The following is a 10,892-nucleotide window of genomic DNA, read 5'->3' on the forward strand; positions in this document are numbered from 1 at the left end:
CAAACACGATACACACAGATTCATGTTTTGTTCACACACCCTCTTTTTCTCTACTTTCGCTCAGACTTGTCAACCGAAACCTACCCTCGCACTAGACTGTGTCTGGAGACAAGGGGCAGGTTGGAACAGACCCTCACGTTAACACCTAAAAACCCCTGGCTGGTCCTCTCGGTGTAGGATGAGTGTGTTGAGTAATCTTCAGCGCTGTAGCTGCTGATTATGTGACAACTTATCAGAGTGCAGTATAGTTATTATCACAATAGGATAAATATGTAATAAATCCTACAGATGTAATGCATTACTAAATTCATTATTTCAGCTAAAGTTGATGTTACTTAATTTTAACATAGGATTTATTAATAACAATAAGACATCAAAACACAGAATAATGAACGTAATGCAATTGCTGACAACAAACCATTAAAATTCCTTATCGTTTACAACTACATTTTAGTGTGTTATAAACATCCATTAAATGCGTTGGGTGGGGGGGGGGGGTGAAGTGAAGTGTAACCACATAACTGGATGCAGTGCTGTAACTGCCTTTTAGGTTTTACATGCATGCACAGTATGTACACACTCACACCCACCACAGAAAACAACAACTGCACCCTCGCAAACCTCCCTCTTCTCATTTCACGTTTCATCTTATTCCTGCATGCTGAATTTGCAACGAGCACTTCTCCATGTCACTTCAATAAAGTCGTCCACGGCAAATCTGCGCTATCTATGGCCTGCATCACTTCCTGTGGGTACGCAGCGTGTGACTCTAACAGTGTTGGTCCTCAGAGACTTTGTCTGGTCTGTCATTAAGGTCGTGTTTATAGGAAAAGCCAGGAGAGTGGTTAATGTTTGGTAAACCACTGTCTAAACTCCTGATAAGCCCCCAAATGTCAGCCTGAGGCCTGTGGTTTGTTAATGGCACAGGGTCCCTGAACAGTGTCTCCGGAGGGAGTTCATCCCTGCTGGGGCACGTATGCTTGTAATCAGCTGTCACGTTCTGCAGGTGTGTGATGACTAAGATAGAGGAGGAGGAGAAGGGAATAACAAATATTTAGGTGTAGAATCCCATCTTCTGTGTCTTTCTCACACACACACACACACACACACACACACACAGAGTTGTGGTTAATAGAGTGATAGAAAAGATTGTGTGGGCAGGTGCGGGCCTGGTTTTAAACTACAGGATGCAAAGATTAGATGGATGGTAGTCGAACATCTACTATCAGAGAATCTCTCGCATCCCTTTATTATAAACCAGTGCTCAAGTTACTGCCATGAGAAACCTACCCCTGGTGCTGCTGTGTTATTGTTTGCACGGATGCAGTCTTTTAGAAGGAAGTAGAACCACTGAAAGTATCACAGTTACTGGCTTCAAATATCTTGTACATAAGACTTAACACTGATTGCATTTTTATTTAGAGTGTGGCTTTTCTGTTCTTCGGTTGCTGGTGAGCTGAGTTTTGATCTTAGAGTGACAAGACTTTTATACAGTTGGAATCTGTGGAGTCTAGCCTATAACAGTGTATCATATGTTATAAACATTTCACATGTTTTAAATCGACTGTTTTAAACTGAAAAAGGAATTGGCATAACTGTAAGGTAAATGTGATAGAGTAAAACATGCAATAATTTCTTCAGAAATAGTATTAGTATTAGTATTAGTTGAGTAGAAATGGTCTGCCCTTAATTCATATTTCCCCCAGTTCACATTTTGACTTTTGTTGGCACGTAAAGCGCAGCTGTGACTAATAACATTTAAGGAAGCCAGTGAGCCAGCATGTACAAGTAACTGGCACACCTAAATCAAATGCAGTCATTAGTGAGGTAATTAATTACACCTGCGTTCATGCTGTTTCACACGAAGGATGCTGTAACGTGAGGGAACCAAGAGAAAGCAGTGAACGGGCTACGCGGCCTTCAGGATCTCGAGCACAACCAGATGGGGGCGTCATTGCTCAGGTGATTTATCATAAAACAATGGTGAGGCAGCTGACTTGCCAATAGACAGATGTAAAGTAGTGGAAAAAAAGTTGTATGCTGATTCAGATTTAGTTTTTGCCTTTCATTATGAGCTATTTGATTTTACATTTTTAAGCGAACGAAGTTCAAGATTGGTAAGAAGTTTAATTAATTTTTTTGGTCCAGCGAATTCTTGTTTTTTGTGTCTGTGTGTGTGTGTGTGTGTGTGTGTGTGTGCATTATTGAGTGTAAGATAGGAAAAGTGTAGTTAGAGCGAAATGAAATGACAGATTGAAGGGTAGTTATTAGATTACTCTAACGGTTCTGTATCACATTTAACCATCAATTAGGACTGGATGGAATTATCGCATTACAAAATTAGGGATAATTTTGTTTTCATGTTGATTAAAGGGAGAGTGATGGGACGAGACGATGGAGGTGGAAAGTAATGTTTTCTCAAGTGGGAGACGGATTGTTTTACAAGCAGGAGGAGTGCAGACGTCACATCTGCTCCTGCCACTCCCTAGTGGGCCTGAGGGCATGGGAACCTTTAGCGGCTCCAATGGCTGCAACAGGCTTCGCAGAGTGCACTTAATTTATCAAGTTAAATGGTAAAAGAAGCCACACATGGATCTGAATGCATTGTATTTGAGAGGAGAAGGACGGATCCTTAGCAGAGTTCAAATCTTGTTCCACCCAGCATCCAGTTGTAAGATAAGAATAAACTCATGCATGATTAGTCTTTGGGGACCGCAATGAAAATAAAACCATCCGTCGTCAGTATTTCATGCATGCGGTGTGTTCTGTATGTGTAAATACATCCAATGAAAGTATGTCCTGGATCTGGGGCTTCCTGTCTGTGGCTTGCGGCATGCACAGTGCTCAGTCTGCCAAAGAGGGTTTTGAGTTTCCCTCACTGTCTTATCCTGGTTGGCCCCCCAGAATGGGGACCACCACGCTTTAATAAGCCATTTCACAGGGGTCAATTCTCCTTTCTCCACGGCGTCAGCTGGGTCGCCCCATTCACCCTCTTCACCCCTTCCTCACCCAGGCTCCCCCATTGGCATGTGTTCAGCCCGGCGTTGTTTACCGGACGGAGTATTTAGAGGGGTTAGCGTTTCACCATGGCAGCTGTTGGCACCATGTGCCTCCCCCTCGGGCGGCTGGTCGACGGCACGCAGGCCACTGCTTCACACACCCTCCAGCATCCCCCCGAGGACCCTCCCCTCCCTCCTCTCGCCCCTCACTTGGCCTTGGTTGAAACCAGTAGCCTCGATCGGATATCATATACCAGTTGTAATGTGAAGACACAGTTCTGGCTTTAATTGATGGCTCACGGACTGCCGCCAATATACTTTGAGCTTGAAGAAGTCAATTCAGTGTCAACAAGGAGCGTCCACTTTCTGTATATACAGTATACAGCTGACATGCACAAACTTTTTCAGTCTAGCATGACAGCTAATATCATGTCTTAAGCGGGATTAAGGGCTCAAGTCACTGCATTTTCCATGTCACCTCCCTCCTTGATTGGCCTGACAACTGTATCGACTACCAGGGCTTATGGAAAAAACCAAACCCAATGGCAAGTCCTAGCTCAAGATTGCACATGGTGGCATCTATGGATGGCAATGTCGGCCTGTTGGTCGGTCGATCCACCACTTTGGTCTTCTAAAATATCTCAACAACTAAACGTAATCTTTATTACAATCATCACATATAGGTACATACATGAACATTGACCCTTTGTGCTTACCCCAATCATAAGCATTTAGGGGCAGTGGAGGCCATGACATTTTGTACAAACATTCGTGGTCCCCAGTGGATGAATCCTAATTACTTTGGTGACGCCACCACCAGGCTGACATTTTAGTTTTTTGGTCACATATCTCCAAAACTATTTGATGGACTGCTTGAAATTTGTTACATATATCCATGGTGGACGTACGAGGTGTCCTTAAGACATTGATGAACCCCTGACCTTTCCTGTTGTTTTCCTGTTGACATTCTAACACGCTAAACTATGATGTGTTAACATTTAGCTCCTATCACCACTGTGCCTACAGCAACTCAAAGCCTGTAAACTTGTTTAGGAATAAGAAATAGATGGGTTAAGATCCAGTGACAGAGGTAGAATACAAGAACTGTGAACAGTTCAGAACAAAATGTGGACAGAAGATAAGATCAGAATGAAGATAAAGCGAAGATGTGGAGAGAATCGAGGAAAGTATTTGTGCAAATAAACCAGTCAGCAATTTCTGGTGGACTAGTTATCACCTTTTGCTGTGATTCAAGGTGACATGGACGAGACACACACAAACAATTATCTTAAATATAAACCCACTTCAAGACATACTCTTGAGATCTTAACATGTTAGTCTTCATACGCTGTCAGCTACGCCATCATGAGTATATGTCCATGATTGGCAGATGGTTGTGTTTTTGGAGAGATGGGGGAGATTGTAAATGTTGGTAATCTCATCCCACTCAACCCCAGAGAGTCGAGTGAGTCTTGGGAGAGTGTCGTTGAGAAGCAAGGTCAGGGTGACAGTTGTCAGACCCCCATCCATACCATTTGGATGGAAAGTGATACCACAGACAGCTGAGGCAGCTTCTGTCACTCTCAGGGTTAATTTGGAGCATTTAAACATTCACTTTGCTCTGGATGGATTTGTTGTAATGGACGTGGAACTGGGGGTTGAATGGAAATCTCAGCATCCGCGCGTTCTTACGTCTCCCCCTGCCCTCTCTCCAAATTACAGTCAACATCTCGAGGCCGCAGATCAGATTCTTGAGGTTATTTTGTAACCACAGAGTTATGCTGTGCCCATAACTCATTCAATCACATTCACTGTGGAAAGGCCCGTCACCCTCCGACATACATTCCACCCCACCCACACACTCCTGGGGCCCGGATCATGAGCCCCTTGGTGAATGTTTTTCGCTCCTTTGCCACGGTCAGGCTGCATATCAGGAGGTCCCTAAAATAAACAGCATGGAAATTGGACAAGACTCTCTGGACACCAGATGTTCAATCTCCAAATGGTTCCACGCACGTCTTCAGCGCCAGCGTGTGGATTCATGGAGGTATGAAGGGGACATATTGAGCAATAGTGTGATAATGGATGATATAACATAAAATGTAGTGTACAGCACATGTACTGTTGCCCTGAGGAGGATGTTGTCTTTGTCATAAACAAGGTCACATTTTCACAAAACAAGAACAAAAAGGGATGTTGGGTATCCCCTCACTTTTCCTCTGGCGACACCATGAGGTTGACCCTTTTGGTTGCAGGGGAACTCCACCAATATTTCACATGAAAGCATGTTCACGGGTCTCGGGGGAATACATGTATATGAAAAATAGATGTGCAAAGTCTTTTGTGGCTGAAGAAGGAGCCAAGTAAAGCCTGATGAATGTCCTCAAGAGATGTCACGTGATGTCGGCTTCAGTTGGAGCTGAAGACTACAAGTTTGAAAATGAAAAACAATATGGGTGTGTGTGGAAAAAGATGTGAACTCATCAGACCTCTGAAGCCCCGCTCCTCAACTCGCGGCTCGACGATACAATTAGGCACAACTGGTATAACAGACCTGAATCGTTGACCAAACCGTATTGTGGGGTAATGTATGCACCTGGATTTGACAAGGCCGAAGAATGTGTAGAATAACGCAATATCCGTTTCTGCTGTGTCAACTTTTACACTTTGGGTTAGGGTTAGGGTTATTTGATTAGATGTTCAGTGATGTTCAGTGAGAGTCAGACAATGCTATTGGAGTAACAAAACCAGTGGAGAGTAATTTAAGAGTGAAATGTTTTGACAACTATTGGATGGATTTCTATTGCATTTGGCCACTATTTATTTATTTATTATATTCACATTCATGGTTCGAAAACAATATATCCTAATGACTTTGGTGATCCCCTTGTGGGCTATTAACCAAGTCAACTGCTGAGATCTGGAAAACAACAAAATAAGTCAGAGGGGACAAATTAGCAGTCAGACAATCACACTGGTTTCAAACAAAAGTTAGCCAAACTGGGCTTTGAGGAAGAGAAAACAAAGGTCAACTGTAAAATGAACACCCAGGACATCCTGGTTCAACTTTGACCTACTGTATACTTGTCAAGTGCACACACAGTTTTTTTACTCCAGTGAGTACAATGATATCTTAACTGAAAAAATGCAAACTCAAGTTGTAACCAACCAGAATTATGATGGAATTTGCCATCCTCATTTGGCTGAGACTGTCACACTGCATGAACTCTCTCTTTGTACCCAAACACTGGGCCTGCTCTCAAGGAGAGGGAGAGAACGCAGACTGGCATCCATTAGTGTCCATTAGCACCAAACATCGCCGATGTACGCAAAAGAGGGACATCATTATTCACTGTCACTGTTCTCTAAAGTGTAGCAGGTAACACCAACATCCAGCTGGTTATGACAGAGAAGAAACTCTTTCAAGACTAATACACAGTCCAGCTGTGCCGTGACTCGACCATCAATACTGAGCACAGCCATTGTAGTTGAGTCTATTGTGAAGTTTTTAGTATTTCCTGTTCCCTTGACTCACATGTGCTTATAATTCATAAATTCCCACACAACTGTTTGCAGAAAACACATGTTAAAACCCTGAACGACACTTGTCTTTGGGAGTCACAGAGGGAGGAAGAATAATGATGGTGGTGATGGGGAGGGAGGGGGGAGTTGAATCTTTTAAGTCTTTCTCTCCTCTTGCCTCTTGTTTACATTCCACCCCCCCAAACCCCCTAAACCCCCTAACCAGAGCTCCAGTGCCTAATCTCATCAGTAAATTCCCCGGCTGAACAAATATCTCCTCTCATGGTGAATATTCTCACTCTTTCACACACACACACACACACACACACATACAAGTAGAGCTTCCAGGCCCACAGTTCCAGTTAGTTGGTTCTTTTCCTAGATTGAGGTTGCGGTTTAGCTCCTCTCTCTGCTTTAGTCTGGCAGCACGTCAGCGGGAAATGAGTGTGGAGGTCACATTCTCACCTCCCTGTTTAATTTTCTCTTTTGTTTCTCTTCTCTCTCTCCCTTTCTGCTTCTTTCTCCTCATGTGTCGTAACTGAAGGACACAAGTCAGACCCAGTTACAGACTGGCTGGAGGGGATCAGGGTTTTGTGTGATGGGTCGTTGGGGCCTGCGGGTTCAGCGGGATAACGAGTATCTTTGTTCCAGTGTTGCAGCACTTGTCTGGCAGTAGAGACACACACCGACACGCCGCCCAAAGAGGGACCTTTGGGCAGGACGGGGCGGTGGATATGAAAGGCTGAGTGGATGGACAGACAGGGATGGCTATGGGCCTCCAACAGTGCGACCACGACCCATTCATGCAGCTATTATGGATCGGATCAGTGGGCCTGTAAAGGGTGGCCTGCCGCACGGCTACAGTCCTCAGCTGAAAACAGGCAATGTTCCTGTCTGAAGGCTCTGACCGTGAGCTTAGTGGGGCGGCAAATGTAATTTATGTTCTTTTTTTGGTGATTTGCTGATACAGTTCATCTCTGTTTTTGGTGTGCTTGTGATTGTCAGTGGAAGTACATTCACTGAAGTTCTGTATTTGACTACAAATTTGAAGTACTTGTGCTTTAGTAATTCTATTTTATTACATCTAGTCAGAGACAAATACTGTACTTTTTACTTGGAGCATTTTCACAGTATGGTATTCGTACTTTTACTTAAGTAAAGGATCTGAATACTTCTTTCACCACTTGTCATTGTGTTTCTGCAGTTGTCCTTTCTGTCACAAGGTTGTGAATGAGAGCCCATTTCCTGCACTGTTCTCACTTGGGGGTATTTAGTAGGGGAAGGACACCCCCCCCCCCCCCCCCCCCCAAAAAAAACGTCTTTGTCTTGTGTGTGTGTGTGTGTGTGTGAGTATGTGTGTGTGTGTGAGTGTAGGTATGTATGTCTTGTCTACGACAGCAGGGAGCTGGGCCCTTCCCTGCGTGCCATTGTTCCTTCGTCAAACACACAGATACATACACATGCAGACACATGTAGCCGAATCACATTGAAGAACGTATTATAGCACACAACAGCTTAAAAGAACAAGCTCTCATCATTACATACTTTTTAAATGATTATTATATTTGCATACATTACATTAAAATGTCCACAATATTCAAATTTGCAGCTATACATCAGCGATAATGTGATACTGTAGTCTCATACTGTCACCTTGATGATAAGGTGACAGTATGAGACTTCAAGTGCTGACCTGCCACTGGGGATACGATGTGATGAACACATGTAAAAAGTGTTTGATCTGTCATACTCATCATTATCAGTATAGTGTCTGGGCATGTTTGACATTAGCATGACTGACATACATATGAGAGGCTGGTCTAAAAACTGAATGTGACGGCCATCAGAGGAAGGTGATAATTGGGACACCTGAGGTCCTCTGTTCTCTGATCCGGGGCCGTGTGCTTCTCAGAGAAAACAAACGGAGGCTCAACACCACAGGAAGAGGGGTTAATGTTCCTCTTCATGAGGTGATGTGCTTTTGCAATCACTTATCTTCAAATAACCAACAGAGGGGTTGTTTTCCAGCAAACAGCAGCCAATTCAGTCCAAGCCCTTTAGTAAATACTGGGCCGTCAGATTGGCAAAGAGAGACAAAGGTGTGAAGTGCGTACGTTTAGCAGCAGAAGATTAGGCACAAAGCCTTTCTTTTCTCCGAACATTGCTGTAGAAGACGTATTATTTTTTGGTTGTAAACCGATATGATAGGTTTTTAAATTGTCGGTGAATTGTAAAACCTATAATTTGGAAAATCAGTAGTCGTTAGAAAATGTGCAATTTCTGCAGCCAAAGCATCAGTTTTATTCAAAGGAGGGATGAAGACGAAGAAGTGTTTTTTTTTCAGAAGAGTAGTGATTTAAACTCACATTAATTGTATACCTAAAGAACATTTAAGTTACATTCATGCACTGGATGCAAGGGGAAATTCATTTTAATATGAAGTGATTTTATTTTGTACTCTTCATTTCTGTAAAACTAGAAATAGTGTGTTGAATGTTCTTATGCATAACTGCTTTTGGCCATCCTATTTAGAGTAATACCTCTCATATGGCATCGTTCTTTGTCTAAATTTAATTTAGTAATGATACAATTTAAGTCATATCTTAATTTCCCCTTGAGGTGGACCAACCCCTCAGTAAACTTGTGTTCATGTAGTGATTCTGATGGGTTTTATTTTGCTGATTTTGCACACAAACACACACACAAAAAATACAAGGTGACTGTTTAAAGGTATGATACAAATACTGTTAATATCAAAATTATGCCACATCAACATCATCATATCAAGTCAAATCTATGTCCTCAAATGTTTTCTATATTAGCATTGAAAAGTTTGAAACTTAGTAATTTAGTCTGCAATCAAGTCTAACAGGACAGAATAGAAGACTTTGTGACTATGAAGACAAATGTCATTTATAAAATATCACACAAAGCCTTTAAGACAACGTAATATAAGATAGAATACGAAGGAATATCTTGTGCCAGACATTAATCAAAGATTACAACAGATATATAAAGTGCATAAGAAGTAAAACTAAGAACAGTGCCAAATGGAAACTAACATAGAAAAGTGATAGTGTGCATAATAGTGAGAGTAATATTGGCAATGATATTGAAAAGTAATAGAGTATAGCTGCATTTTAACTTGTACGTTTTTTGTCGTTGTCCATAATTCCAATATTCAACACACTGCTCAATGACTACTTTGTCCAGCTATGTCCTCTGTGTCATGGTGCTTTGGGTGTGAACTAAGAATAATACCTCCATCTCTGGTCTTTGAGGTCTGATAGTGGGATGACATCATGTAGTCCCTGTCAAGGGGACCTACTTTTTATCACAACCTCTGGCCTTGCTCCATTCCTGCTCCCAGAGAAGGAAGGAAGGGAGTCTGAGTTATATGTGCTCCAGGTCGCAGCGTCCAGGGTTCATACTGCAGAGGGCAGTCGCATTTATATTTAATCTCAAAGAAATGACTGTTGTCTTGCACTTTGTGTCGACCTCTCTGTTTCTATATTAAGCTTTGATAGTTTGTTTTCCGAGCTTTGGGTCTTTCCCTCTCCAACCTTGTGAATCCATCGCAGAGCGTTTTCTCAGGGCCTTACATTTTTCCCCCCAAAAAACAAACAAGTATCTCAAGTCAGAGAGGAGCCTCACAAGCAAACACACAAGCTCTGATTTCATGACAGATAAAAAGACAGCACACTCTGCCAGCACTTTTCACAAATCATCACTTTCTGATTTAAGGACCAAACCACACCTTGCTCCTTTTACTGAGGATGCAGCAGGGCATGTGTTAACAGCAGGAATGACATGAGCTCAGCGTGTGCCTGATAGATTTGACGTTTCTCACGGTGGGTCAGGTGTTTTTCTACCATCACCCTACATGCCCGTACAGATCTCTTTTATTTCATGTGTTCAACACTTAACATTTGCGTTTCGGTTATGCAATGAATTTGTAGCTGATTGCTATAGCACTCCCTCTTTCCCTCTCATTTCTCCCGGTGTTTCCCACACTACACGCACCTCAAGAGACCTAGCCCCTTTTGGCATCGCTCCATTTGGCAGTCACACCAACAGAAGGACCAGCATGTGCGTGGGCTTCATCATAAAATAATCTTTGCCCTGGGGTGCTGAAACTCTGCAGCAACTCCCTGACAGTTTCACTTGCCCTGAGCGGGAGGAAAAAAAAAAAAGAAGTCTGGCACAGACATGCACTCTCTCTGTGTCTGAGCATTAATGTATGTCATAACTGAAATATCAAGCATGCGTGTGGAAAGGCTGCACGAGAATGATTACTAGTCATGTGTTTTGAAGATTCTGCAGAATAAGGACCCATGCAGCGAGTTATGATGCGACAATGAAACCGGAACA

This window comes from Anarrhichthys ocellatus, unplaced genomic scaffold (genome assembly GCF_004355925.1).
Source record: "Anarrhichthys ocellatus isolate YVR2014 unplaced genomic scaffold, GSC_Weel_1.0 scaffold23, whole genome shotgun sequence".
In the NCBI taxonomy this organism is placed as follows: Eukaryota; Metazoa; Chordata; class Actinopteri; order Perciformes; family Anarhichadidae; genus Anarrhichthys; species Anarrhichthys ocellatus.